We start from the raw sequence: 11,895 nt of genomic DNA, 5'->3' as shown, positions 1-11,895 counted from the left end.
TATAACACTCCCACTATATAATACTCCCACTAAATAACACTCCCACTATATAACACTCCCACTATATAATACTCCCACTATATAACACTCCCACTATATAATACTCCCACTGTATAACACTCCCACTATATAACACTACCACTATATAATACTCCCACTATATAACACTACCACTATATAACACTCCCACTATATAACACTCCCACTATATAATACTCCCACTATATAATACTCCCACTATATAATACTACCACTATATAACACTCCCACTATATAATACTCCCACTATATAACACTCCCACTATATAACACTCCCACTATATAACACTCCCACTATATAACACTCCCACTATATAACACTCCCACTATATAATACTCCCACTATATAACACTACCACTATATAATACTCTCACTATATAATACTACCACTATATAATACTACCACTATATAATACTCCCTCTATATAATACTACCACTATATAATACTCCTACTATATAATACCCCCACTATATAATACTACCACTATATAATACTCCCACTATATAATACTCCCACTATATAATACTCCCACTATATAATACTACCACTATATAACACTCCCACTATATAATACTCCCACTGTATAATACTCCCACTATATAACACTACCACTATATAATACTCCCACTATATAATACTCCCACTATATAATACTCCCACTATATAATACTCCCACTATATAATACTACCACTATATAATACTCCCACTATATAATACTACCACTATATAACATTCCCAATATATAATACCACCACTATATAACACTCCCACTATATAACACTACCACTATATAACACTCCCACTATATAACACTCCCACTATATAACACTCCCACTATATAACACTCCCACTATATAACACTCCCACTATATAACACTACCACTATATAACACTCCCACTATATAATACTCCCACTATATAATACTCCCACTATATAACACTCCCACTATATAATACTCCCACTATATAACACTACCACTATATAACACTCCCACTATATAATACTCCCACTATATAATACTACCACTGTATAATACTCCCACTATATAACACTACCACTATATAATACTCTCACTATATAATACTACCACTATATAATACTCCCACTATATAATACTACCACTATATAATACTACCACTATATAATACTACCACTATATAATACTACCACTATATAATACTCCCACTATATAATACTCCCACTATATAATACTACCACTATATAATACTACCACTATATAATACTACCACTATATAATACTACCACTATATAATACTACCACTATATAACACTCTCATTATATATCAGCTTCCAGTCTCTGGAGTTCACACATATTTCCTCTGAACGATGAGGGGTTGGTGGTCGGGCTCCGGGCACACAGTCGCCATCATTTTATTGATCTGTTATTAATCGTCCTCCATGATTGATCCACGCTGTGTATATACAGGGCGCAGTGCCCCCCCGCACATTATACTTTCCATGGTAACCGGCTGCTTCCTGATCAGATTACTCGGTGATCACTGCCGCTCATTGTTCTCTGCTCTTCCTGCATAAACTAAACCTGAACCTAATCTGAACTGTTATCAGGAGACTGCTAATATACAGGAGGATCAACACTGTAGCTGCTGCAGAACCCCTTACTGAGCTGTTAGAGGGATCCTGTGCACCATAAGCCCATTCATATGAAACTTTTGCAGTAACTGAAGTGTAGTATGAGGTTCTGCAGCAGCTGAGGTGTAGGATGATGAGGTTCTGCAGCAGCTGAGGTGTATGATGAGGTTCTGCAGCAGCTGAGGTGTAGTATGATGAGGTTCTGCAGCAGCTGAGGTGTAGTATGATGAGGTTCTGCAGCAGCTGAGGTGTAGTATGATGAGGTTCTGCAGCAGCTGAGGTGTAGGATGATGAGGTTCTGCAGCAGCTGAGGTGTAGGATGATGAGGTTCTGCAGCAGCTGAGGTGTAGTATGAGGTTCTGCAGCAGCTGAGGTGTAGTATGATGAGGTTCTGCAGCAGCTGAGGTGTAGTATGATGAGGTTCTGCAGCAGCTGAGGTGTAGGATGATGAGGTTCTGCAGCAGCTGAGGTGTAGTATGATGAGGTTCTGCAGCAGCTGAGGTGAAGGATGATGAGGTTCTGCAGCAGCTGAGGTGTAGTATGATGAGGTTCTGCAGCAGCTGAGGTGTAGTATGAGGTTCTGCAGCAGCTGAGGTGTGTATGATGAGGTTCTGCAGCAGCTGAGGTGTAGTATGAGGTTCTGCAGCAGCTGAGGTGTAGTATGATGAGGTTCTGCAGCAGCTGAGGTGTAGGATGAGGTTCTGCAGCAGCTGAGGTGTAGGATGATGAGGTTCTGCAGCAGCTGAGGTGTATGATGAGGTTCTGCAGCAGCTGAGGTGTAGTATAAGGTTCTGCAGCAGCTGAGGTGTAGGATGAGGTTCTGCAGCAGCTGAGGTGTAGGATGAGGTTCTGCAGCAGCTGAGGTGTAGGATGATGAGGTTCTGCAGCAGCTGAAGTGTAGGATGAGGTTCTGCAGCAGCTGAGGTGTAGGATGATGAGGTTCTGCAGCAGCTGAGGTGTAGTATGAGGTTCTGCAGCAGCTGAGGTGTAGGATGATGAGGTTCTGCAGCAGCTGAGGTGTAGGATGATGAGGTTCTGCAGCAGCTGAGGTGTGTATGAATGAGGTTCTGCAGCAGCTGAGGTGTAGGATGATGAGGTTCTGCAGCAGCTGAGGTGTAGGATGAGGTTCTGCAGCAGCTGAGGTGTAGGATGAGGTTCTGCAGCAGCTGAGGTGTAGGATGAGGTTCTGCAGCAGCTGGGGTGTAGTATGATGAGGTTCTGCAGCAGCTGAGGTGTAGGATGAGGTTCTGCAGCAGCTGAGGTGTATGATGAGGTTCTGCAGCAGCTGAGGTGTAGGATGAGGTTCTGCAGCAGCTGAGGTGAAGGATGAGGTTCTGCAGCAGCTGAGGTGTAATATGATGAGGTTCTGCAGCAGCTGAGGTGTAGTATGATGAGGTTCTGCAGCAGCTGAGGTGTATGATGAGGTTCTGCAGCAGCTGAGGTGTAGTATGAGGTTCTGCAGCAGCTGAGGTGTAGTATGATGATGTTCTGCAGCAGCTGAGGTGTAGGATGATGAGGTTCTGCAGCAGCTGAGGTGTAGTATGAGGTTCTGCAGCAGCTGAGGTGTATGATGAGGTTCTGCAGCAGCTGAGGTGTGTAGGATGAGGTTCTGCAGCAGCTGAGGTGTATGATGAGGTTCTGCAGCAGCTGAGGTGTAGTATGATGAGGTTCTGCAGCAGCTGAGGTGTAGGATGAGGTTCTGCAGCAGCTGAGGTGTAGGATGAGGTTCTGCAGCAGCTGAGGTGTAGGATGAGGTTCTGCAGCAGCTTTGCCTCCATACGATACTGCTGTAAAGATCAAGAAGATTCTAGAAGTCTGATAACATGAAATGTCTTTGTCATTAAGCTGGAAATGTGACCGATATTTCCCATCAAATCTGCATTTCCGATACCAATTACAGAGACGGAGGAGACAATGATGTCACTGCCGGAGGCTCCGCCCACCACAACAGTGAGGAGACAATGATGTCACTGCCGGAGGCTCCGCCCACCACATCAGGGAGGAGACAGAGCTCAGTTCTCATAACCATAGTGACCCTGATGTTTCCTCCAGAGGGTTCAGCACATTACCCTGAGAACAGCCTGAGATGGGCATCACACCGCTAATGGCTCCCAGATGGGGCCTCCCACACTGCTGCATTAACCCCTCAACTGCTGCACTCCTTCATCCCTGCTCTATGTCCTCCACCAGTAGAATAGTGAATGCAGCTCTGGAGTATAATAGCGGATGTAACGCAGAATCCGTAACAGGGCCATTTCTAGTGCCGCACGGGGCACCAACAGCTAGGGGGCGCTGTTGGCACCCCCGGGACCTTACTCAGCACCCACTGGTGCTCACCTGACCAGCCCGCCACCATATCAACCCCCCCACACGGACGCCGCTGACCTGGGGGATTACTATGGGGTCAGCACGGGAGCAATTACTATGGGGAGAACACAAGGGGTATAACTATGGGGACAATACAGAGGGGATTACTATGGGGTAGCACACAGGGATTACTATGGGGGGAGCACAGGGGGGATTACTATGGGGAGAGCACTGGGGGGATAACTGGGGAGAGCACAGGGGGTATAACTATGGGGACAATACAGAGGGAATTACTATGGGGTAGCACACAGGGATTATTATGGGGTAGCACACAGGGATTACTATGGGGGGAGCACAGGGGGGGATAACTATGGGGACAGCACAGGGGGGATTACTATGGGGAGAGCACTGGGGGGATAACTATGGGGAGCACACAGGGATTACTATGGGGGGAGCACAGGGGGGATTACTATGGGGAGAGCACTGGGGGGATAACTGGGGAGAGCACAGGGGGTATAACTATGGGGACAATACAGAGGGGATTACTATGGGGTAGCACACAGGGATTATTATGGGGTAGCACACAGGGATTACTATGGGGGGAGCACAGGGGGGGATAACTATGGGGACAGCACAGGGGGGATTACTATTGGGAGAGCACTGGGGGGATAACTATGGGGACAGCACAGGGGGGATTACTATGGGGAGCACACAGGGATTACTATGGGGGGAGCACAGGGGGATTACTATGGGGAGAGCACTGGGGGGATAACTATGGGGAGCACGGGGGGATTACTATGGGGAGAGCACGGGGGGGATTACTATGGAAGAGCACAGGGGGATTATTACTATATGGGGGACACAACAGAGTAGGGGACATTATTACTATATGAGGGCACAGCAGGGGACATTATACTATATGAGGGCAAAGCAGGAGACATTATAACTATTTGGGGGGGTCACAGCAGGGGACATTATTTCTATATGAGGGCAAAGCAGGAGACATTATAACTATTTGGGGGTCATAGCAGGGGACATTATTACTATATGAGGGCACAACAGGGCATCCTATATGCAGGGGGCAACCCACATACCTATTGACTTTACTGCACATGAAACAAAAAAAGTAGAAGTTGCTAGAAAAGTGCGGAGCCTGAGATGTTTATCTGGCAGGTTCAGAAGACATGAATTGTAGCTACAAGAAATCTTCCTGGAGGTCCGGGCCTGATGGAGAGGAAAGTGAGGCCTCAGGTCCAAGAAGATGTGAGTGATTGAATGACTTTTTTATTCAAGTTGAAAAAGGTTGGGAAGCACTGCTTTATGCCACAATACACACACTGCTTCTTACTTGCAACAACTCCCCCTCAACCCCCCCCCCCCCAACTTCACTCAAGCAAGGGGGGGGCACTTTTATCAAGATTCCCCCTGTAGTTAATATTACCTAGAAACTGCCCTGATCAGTAATGTATGTACACAGTGACCCCACCAGCAGAATAGTGAGTGCAGCTCTGGAGTATAATATAGGATGTAACTCAGGATCAGTAATGTATGTACACAGTGACCCCACCAGCAGAATAGTGAGTGCAGCTCTGGAGTATAATACAGGATCAGTAATGTATGTACACAGTGACCCCACCAGCAGAATAGTGAGTGCAGCTCTGGGGTATAATGCAGGATTTAACTCAGGATCAGTAATGTAATGTATGTACACAGTGACCTCACCAGCAGAATAGTGAGTGCAGCTCTGGAGGGTGTGATTACTGGGTGTGTCTGTGTTTGCTCCTGAGCTCCACACATCCAGACTTCCAGGAGGAGAGAGGCTGATTCACCACCTGCTTCCCCAGGAAGGTGGCAGCTTCCTGGGAGAGTCTTCAGCATGGATCCCCTGATCTCCACCTCCCGGTCAAGGCCGGCGGGGGGTGTAGAGAGTAAGCTACCGGCCAGCGCTCCGGCTGGAGGGGTAAGAAGATCCAGTAGGGTTCGCAGCAATGTGGACCCAGCCCTTCCAGCGACTGGTGGAAGCCGCAAGGCTCCTAATGTGGAGGAAAAGCCTGCAAGCAAGGTGAGCGGAAGACGGGGTGCAGGTGCAGCTGCACGGAGGGGCTCCCAGGAGAGTCAGGTGGTGGAGCAGTGGGGTCTCAGGGGGCCCAGGGAGTCTGCAGCCACCTATGGCACCAGGATAGCTGCAAAGCTCACTGAGTATGAGCAGCTGGGAAAGAGACTGAAGGGGTTAAGAGAAGACCTGAAGTTTTGCAAAACACAGAGCCAGCTCAGCCCCAAAGAAGCAGAAGCCTGGACTCACAGCTAAGGTGAAGACTCTGCAGGAGGAGGTGAGAGAGCTGGAGCTGCAGAGGATGGTTATCCTGGAGGGGAACGATGTCTTCAGGGAAAAACTACTGAATGAGGACAGATTTGCCAAAATGAAATCCCCAAAGAGAGAGGAGGATGAGAGTGATTGCTCTGCAGATGAAGAGAGCAGTGGTGATGATGATGATGATGATGATGATGAGCAAGACATGGAAGCTGAATCAGCTGAGGTCTCTGTGGCAGCAAGTGGGGAAGCTGAATCACAGCCTGTGCAGAGTGTGAACACGTCCCAATCCAGCATTCCTGCAGCACAGGTGGCGTTACCATCATCAGATGAAAGTGCTGGTGAGGAGGAGGATGGCGGAGGTGCGCTGATGGCCCAAATAGTCAGCATGGAGTCCCCGGTGCACCTGGATAATTTCAGTTTTGGAGACGACTTGGGAGAAGACAAAGTTGCAAAGAAGAAAAGACCAAAAGAAACCATCACAGCAAGTAACTCTTGTTTATGTCCCTTTTGTGCCCTCTGAGCCGACTGCAAAGTCAGTTCAGGGAGCAGCCCCCGGTGATCTGCCCGTCCCTGCTTCTACAAATGTGGAGCGGGGCCAGAACACCGGGAAGAAAACAGTAAAGATGGCGGAGAGCGCCAGCCCCACTTGTCAAGGTAGTGAGGCTGGTGCAAGTGCAGGGGCGGCCGAAAGGCCGGACAAGGTTGCGGACAAGGTGGCATGCCTCCAACCAGGGGGCTTTGGTGGTGTACGGCACTCCTCTGCAGGCAAGGGGGGGAGTGCCCAGGCACCAAGGGCTGGTGTGGAGCTCGGGCGGCCGGGCAGCAGTGGAGACAAAGGAGCGGGCGGCTCCCACAGTGGGTCTGGCGCTGAGAGATGCTCCTCTGCAGGCGGAGGGGGGAGTGTCCAGGCGTCTGGTGCGACGCTCTCAGCAGCTTCATCCGCGGTGCCTGTCCCTGCTCAGTTGCAGCGCTGCGGTGGGGCTGTTGGGGGCGGAGCTAAAGATAAAGTAAAAACTGTTGGCGTTTCACAAAAAAACACCTCGGTAGCTACCGGACTGGTACAGCAGGAGCAGGGACTTGACAAATGTGTGGATGATACCTACCTAGCAATGCTGCTGGCTGTTAAAGAAATTGAAGCAGGGGTATTGGCTGAGGCTGAGGGCAAACACAGTGGCAAAGTAGCTTCCTCCCAAATTCTCAAAGGGAGGACTGCTGCAAAGTCCCATGAGCCCAAGGATGCCAGGGATGCCAGCGTGACAGCCAGCAGCAGCAGAAATATACTAAAACCAGCCAGATTACACCCGTATAGCTAGGCAGGGGGATATGACTTCCAATGTTGTGTCCACTGATGATTCTGATTCTGCCCATGTCAATGTATATATTATTTCTACTAATGTTTCTGTGAGGAGTGGGGGTGGTCCGGCTGCCCCCCCAGCGGTGGCCGCTCCTTCCAGGAGCTATGCAAATGTCACTGCTGGGGGTCCTAGGGGATCCTCATCTCTAAACCCTGGGGAAGGTAACTTACAACAACGCCTCCTGGAGGCTTTGCGTAAAGGGGATAGAACGCTCCAAGTAGAGGGGCGGGAGGTCGACCTGTCCTTCTATGTAGAAAGACATGGGCTTGGGGCTTTCCGAGAGCATAATGGGGAAGTGGTCTGGTCCCTTCCGACACCCGGCAGGAGGTGGGCCGTAGGAACGTGGCCCGTCTGGTATGGAGAGGCAGTGATGCGTGCCCATCCAGGGCAAAGGTGGTGGAGCTTCTCTTCCAGATGAGATTCAGGGCGAATGACATCTTTGCCCTGATTCACCCCTACGGTACCTCTGAATTCGACATCAGCTTTGTGAAGCCAGAGGGACTTGAGCTCTTCTGGTCCAATCACGAGTTGGTGAAGGATGAGCCCATGTGGCGGGATTTCGCTGTAAAGGCGGTATCCCGTCAGAGTTCTGTCAAGAAGGTGACCGTTCTGACACGTAACGAGTCACTTTCTTGTTATGACATCATGACCTGGCTAGGCAGGTATGGGGAAGTGACGGATGTCCCCAAGAAAAATCTGGATGAGCATTGCATATGGTCTGGTTCCATCTCCGACGTTCAGGGAACACTGTCACACACATACCATCGGCTGCTTTCTTGGGTCGCGACAGAATCCAAGTCTTTTACCAGGGACAGCCGAAGCTGTGGTACAAGTGTGGTGATCCCACCCACTTTAGCGCAAATTGTACTAAACTGATCTGTGCATTGTGCAGTGAGGAGGGTCATCTGGCTGCCACCTGTGGCCGGATTTGCTGTAACCTGTGTGGTGACCTTGGTCAGCCGTTTAGCCGGTGTCCACACTCATTTTCCAATGCTGTGGCCGCCCAGGATGGGGAGAGCCTTGAGATTGCCTCACCTGGGGAGGGAACCAGCAAAGGAGAAGGGGCACCAGGGCCAGTGAAGAAGGTGAAAAACAAGAGCCCCTCTAAGCTCAGGCGAGAGGAGAAGCGCAGAAGGAGCAGGGACCCTGGAAGTTCCCTGGTGGCAGGAGTAGTCAGTGGTCCTGCTCCTGGCGCTGGCTCAGAGAGAACAGCTGAGGCTCTGGGGGATGCCAAGTTAGGAGAAGAGATGAGGAGACTTCGTAAGGAAGAAGCCAAGAGGGCCGTTTCCTCAAGTTCCTCCCAATATGAAAGTTTGGATGAGGATGGTGGGAAATGGCAAGATGAAAGACCTAAGTGTGGCAAAAGGAGGCAGGGTCAAGGGAAGTCTGGTGCTTCCTCTAAATCCTAATAGGATTTCTATCTAATAGGTACCAGACCCTTGGAGAAGGGGTTTGGAGGTGGAGGAGCTTCCAGGGGGCGCCGAGCCTGCTCCTCCAGAGGCAGTTTCCTCAGGAGGTCGGGTGGCCCCAGGGTCTGGAGACGAGGATCCAGGGATGGATTTGTCTACATCCTTGAAAAGGATTAAAGAAAAGTCTAAAGGGTCATCCTCTGATGGGGAGGGGGGTAAGAAGAAAGGGAAAAAGTAAATAAGTAAGGCTGTTTAACTCTATCATCCATGATGGCGGCACTCACCCCATTGACTCTGGCATCCATTAACTGTGCCGGCATTAAGTCAGATACGGCTAGATTTGCAGCCTTTGATTTTCTCGGTCGTATTAACGCCGACATTTTGTTTTTGCAGGAGACCAGGTTGACAGACCAAGCCTTGCTAGTAAAAGCCAAGCGAGAGTGGAGGCATGGACCTTCACACTGGTCTCTTGCGGCTGAGCCGTATAGTGGGGTGGCGGTCCTTTTTACCACTCCTGTAGAATGCAGACGGGTTATCGAGTTGGAAATGGCGAGGTGCCTGATCTTGGATGTCCTCATGAAAGGGCAAGAGCTCCGGCTCATTAACATCTATGCCCCACAGACTAAGTGGGACCGTAAAAGCCTTTTTATGAGGATTAAGCCCTCGCCAGGTGATCTTTGGTGGAGACTTCAACACTATCACGAGGTCTCAGGACAGGAGAGGCGCCAAAGACAAGCTGGCTTATGATAGCATGGCCCTGATCAGCATAGTAAGGGAAGCTCTTCTAGAGGATGCCCACATCCGGACCCCCTCGGGCCACGCGGGTTTCACCTATCATCAAGGTAGCTGCAGGTCTAGATTAGACAGGTTTTATTTAAAGAAGGAAGCCGTCTCTTCCGCAGTGTCCGTGGTTGAGGTGGAGTTCTCTGATCACTGTTTAATTTTGTTTTCCCTGAATGTTTCAGAGACCCCCCGGATGGGTAGAGGCTACTGGAGGCTGAATTCGTCCCTCCTGGAAGAAGCAGAGGTAAGACAGTCCTTTGAGGATTTTCTTCAGAGTCAGGTACCTCTACTGGGCCTATGTAGTAGTAAGACCCAGTCTTTGACAAGAGGGTCCTGTCAGCTTATTTCCAAATGCCACTAGCGCTCAAGGATTGCCCAAGCCGGGATCTGGAGGAGCAGGAGCTCTGAGGGGCTGAGTGACTAATCCTCCCCTTCGGGGGCCAGTGACTAATCCTCCCCTTCGGGGGCCAGTGACTAATCCTCCCCTTCAGGAGCCAGTGACTAATCCTCCCCTTTGGGGGCCACTGTACTGTTCACCCCCATAATATATAATGACACTGTAAATTATCGGATAACATTTTACAGGATTTACGGGAAACAGCCGCCTCCACCACTGAGGACTGGAAAATTTGGGCAGGATTTTGGACGGGTCACCATCTGATCACAGGGTGCGGCCGTCCAGGAATTTTACACTAAACCCAAGAGGAGGCACCAAAGATCCAAAACCAATGGAAACTTGTAGTTTCCTTCTTGTTTTTTACGATGTAGGAGAGAACAGCGCTGCGTCCCATGAATCACCAGTCACCTCAGGCCTCCCATTAATCTACTGGGTGGCGCAGCCTGGACGCAGAACAAGAGGATGTTCCTGGTTATGGACGACACGCTGATCGGTGTACACATGGTGGGCTGGGGACCATGAAGCCACTGGGTGTGGATAGGGGCACATGTGCAGTCTCTGGGATATCCTGGCGGCCTGATCCTCAGTTACATTCTTTCTTGGAATCTGCCCGTATCAATGAGAAGACCGTGGAAAAATCTTCATTAGCATTTCATGTGTGAGTAGCCTGTCAGTAAACTGTCTGCCACATAATAAGCCCCCTGCCAAATAATGAACCCTCTACTACATACTGAGCCCATGCTACATACTGAACACCCTGCCACATAATGACCCCCCTTTCACATACTGAACCCTCTGCCACACACTGAGCCCCCTGCCATATACTGAGCCCCTGCTACATACTGAACACCCTGGCACATAATGAGCCCCCTGCCACATACTGAGCCCCCTGCAAAATACTGATCCCTCTATTACATAATGAGCCCCCTGCCACATACATAAGGATGTAGTTACTTGTAGTTGTATCCAGAGCTGCATTCAGAATACTGCTGCTGCACAGACTACATAGTGGCCACAGGCAGCAGTCTACGGCAATCACAACAGCTGGGAGAGTGCAGCTCTGGAGGTAACTAGAGACTTGTGTATGGAAATGTCATCCAGATGCCGGAGGGTTAATCTGTAAGGTTCAAGCGTCCAAAACTAGATGCCACAGAGGAAAACCGAGAAATGTCTCCCCTCCCCGGGGGTCTCCCGGCTTTTATATCTCCCTCCCCGGGGGTCTCCCGGCTTTTATATCTCCCCTCCCCGGGGGTCTCCCGGCTTTTATATCTCCCCTCCCCGGGGGTCTCCCGGCTTTTATATCTCCCCTCCCCGGGGGTCTCCCGGCTTTTATATCTCCCCTCCAAGGGGGTCTCCCGGCTTTCATATCTCCTTCTCCGGGGGTCTCCGGGCTTTTATATCTCCCTCTCCGGGGGTCTCCCGGCTTTTATATCTCCCCTCCCCGGGGGTCTCCCGGCTTTTATATCTCCCCTCCCCGGGGGTCTCCCGGCTTTTATATCTCCCCTCCCCGGGGGTCTCCCGGCTTTTATATCTCCCTCTCCGGGGGTCTCCCGGCTTTTATATCTCCCCTCCAGGAAGAGGGCTGGGCTGGACTTTGTCTCCCCCACCCCCACACCCGGCTGGACTCTCTGTCGCCCCCTGGCTGCTGGGCTGGACTCCCTGCTCCGGTAAACTG

This window comes from Dendropsophus ebraccatus, chromosome 9, assembly GCF_027789765.1.
Source record: "Dendropsophus ebraccatus isolate aDenEbr1 chromosome 9, aDenEbr1.pat, whole genome shotgun sequence".
In the NCBI taxonomy this organism is placed as follows: Eukaryota; Metazoa; Chordata; class Amphibia; order Anura; family Hylidae; genus Dendropsophus; species Dendropsophus ebraccatus.
Note: the sequence above shows the minus strand (reverse complement) of the source record.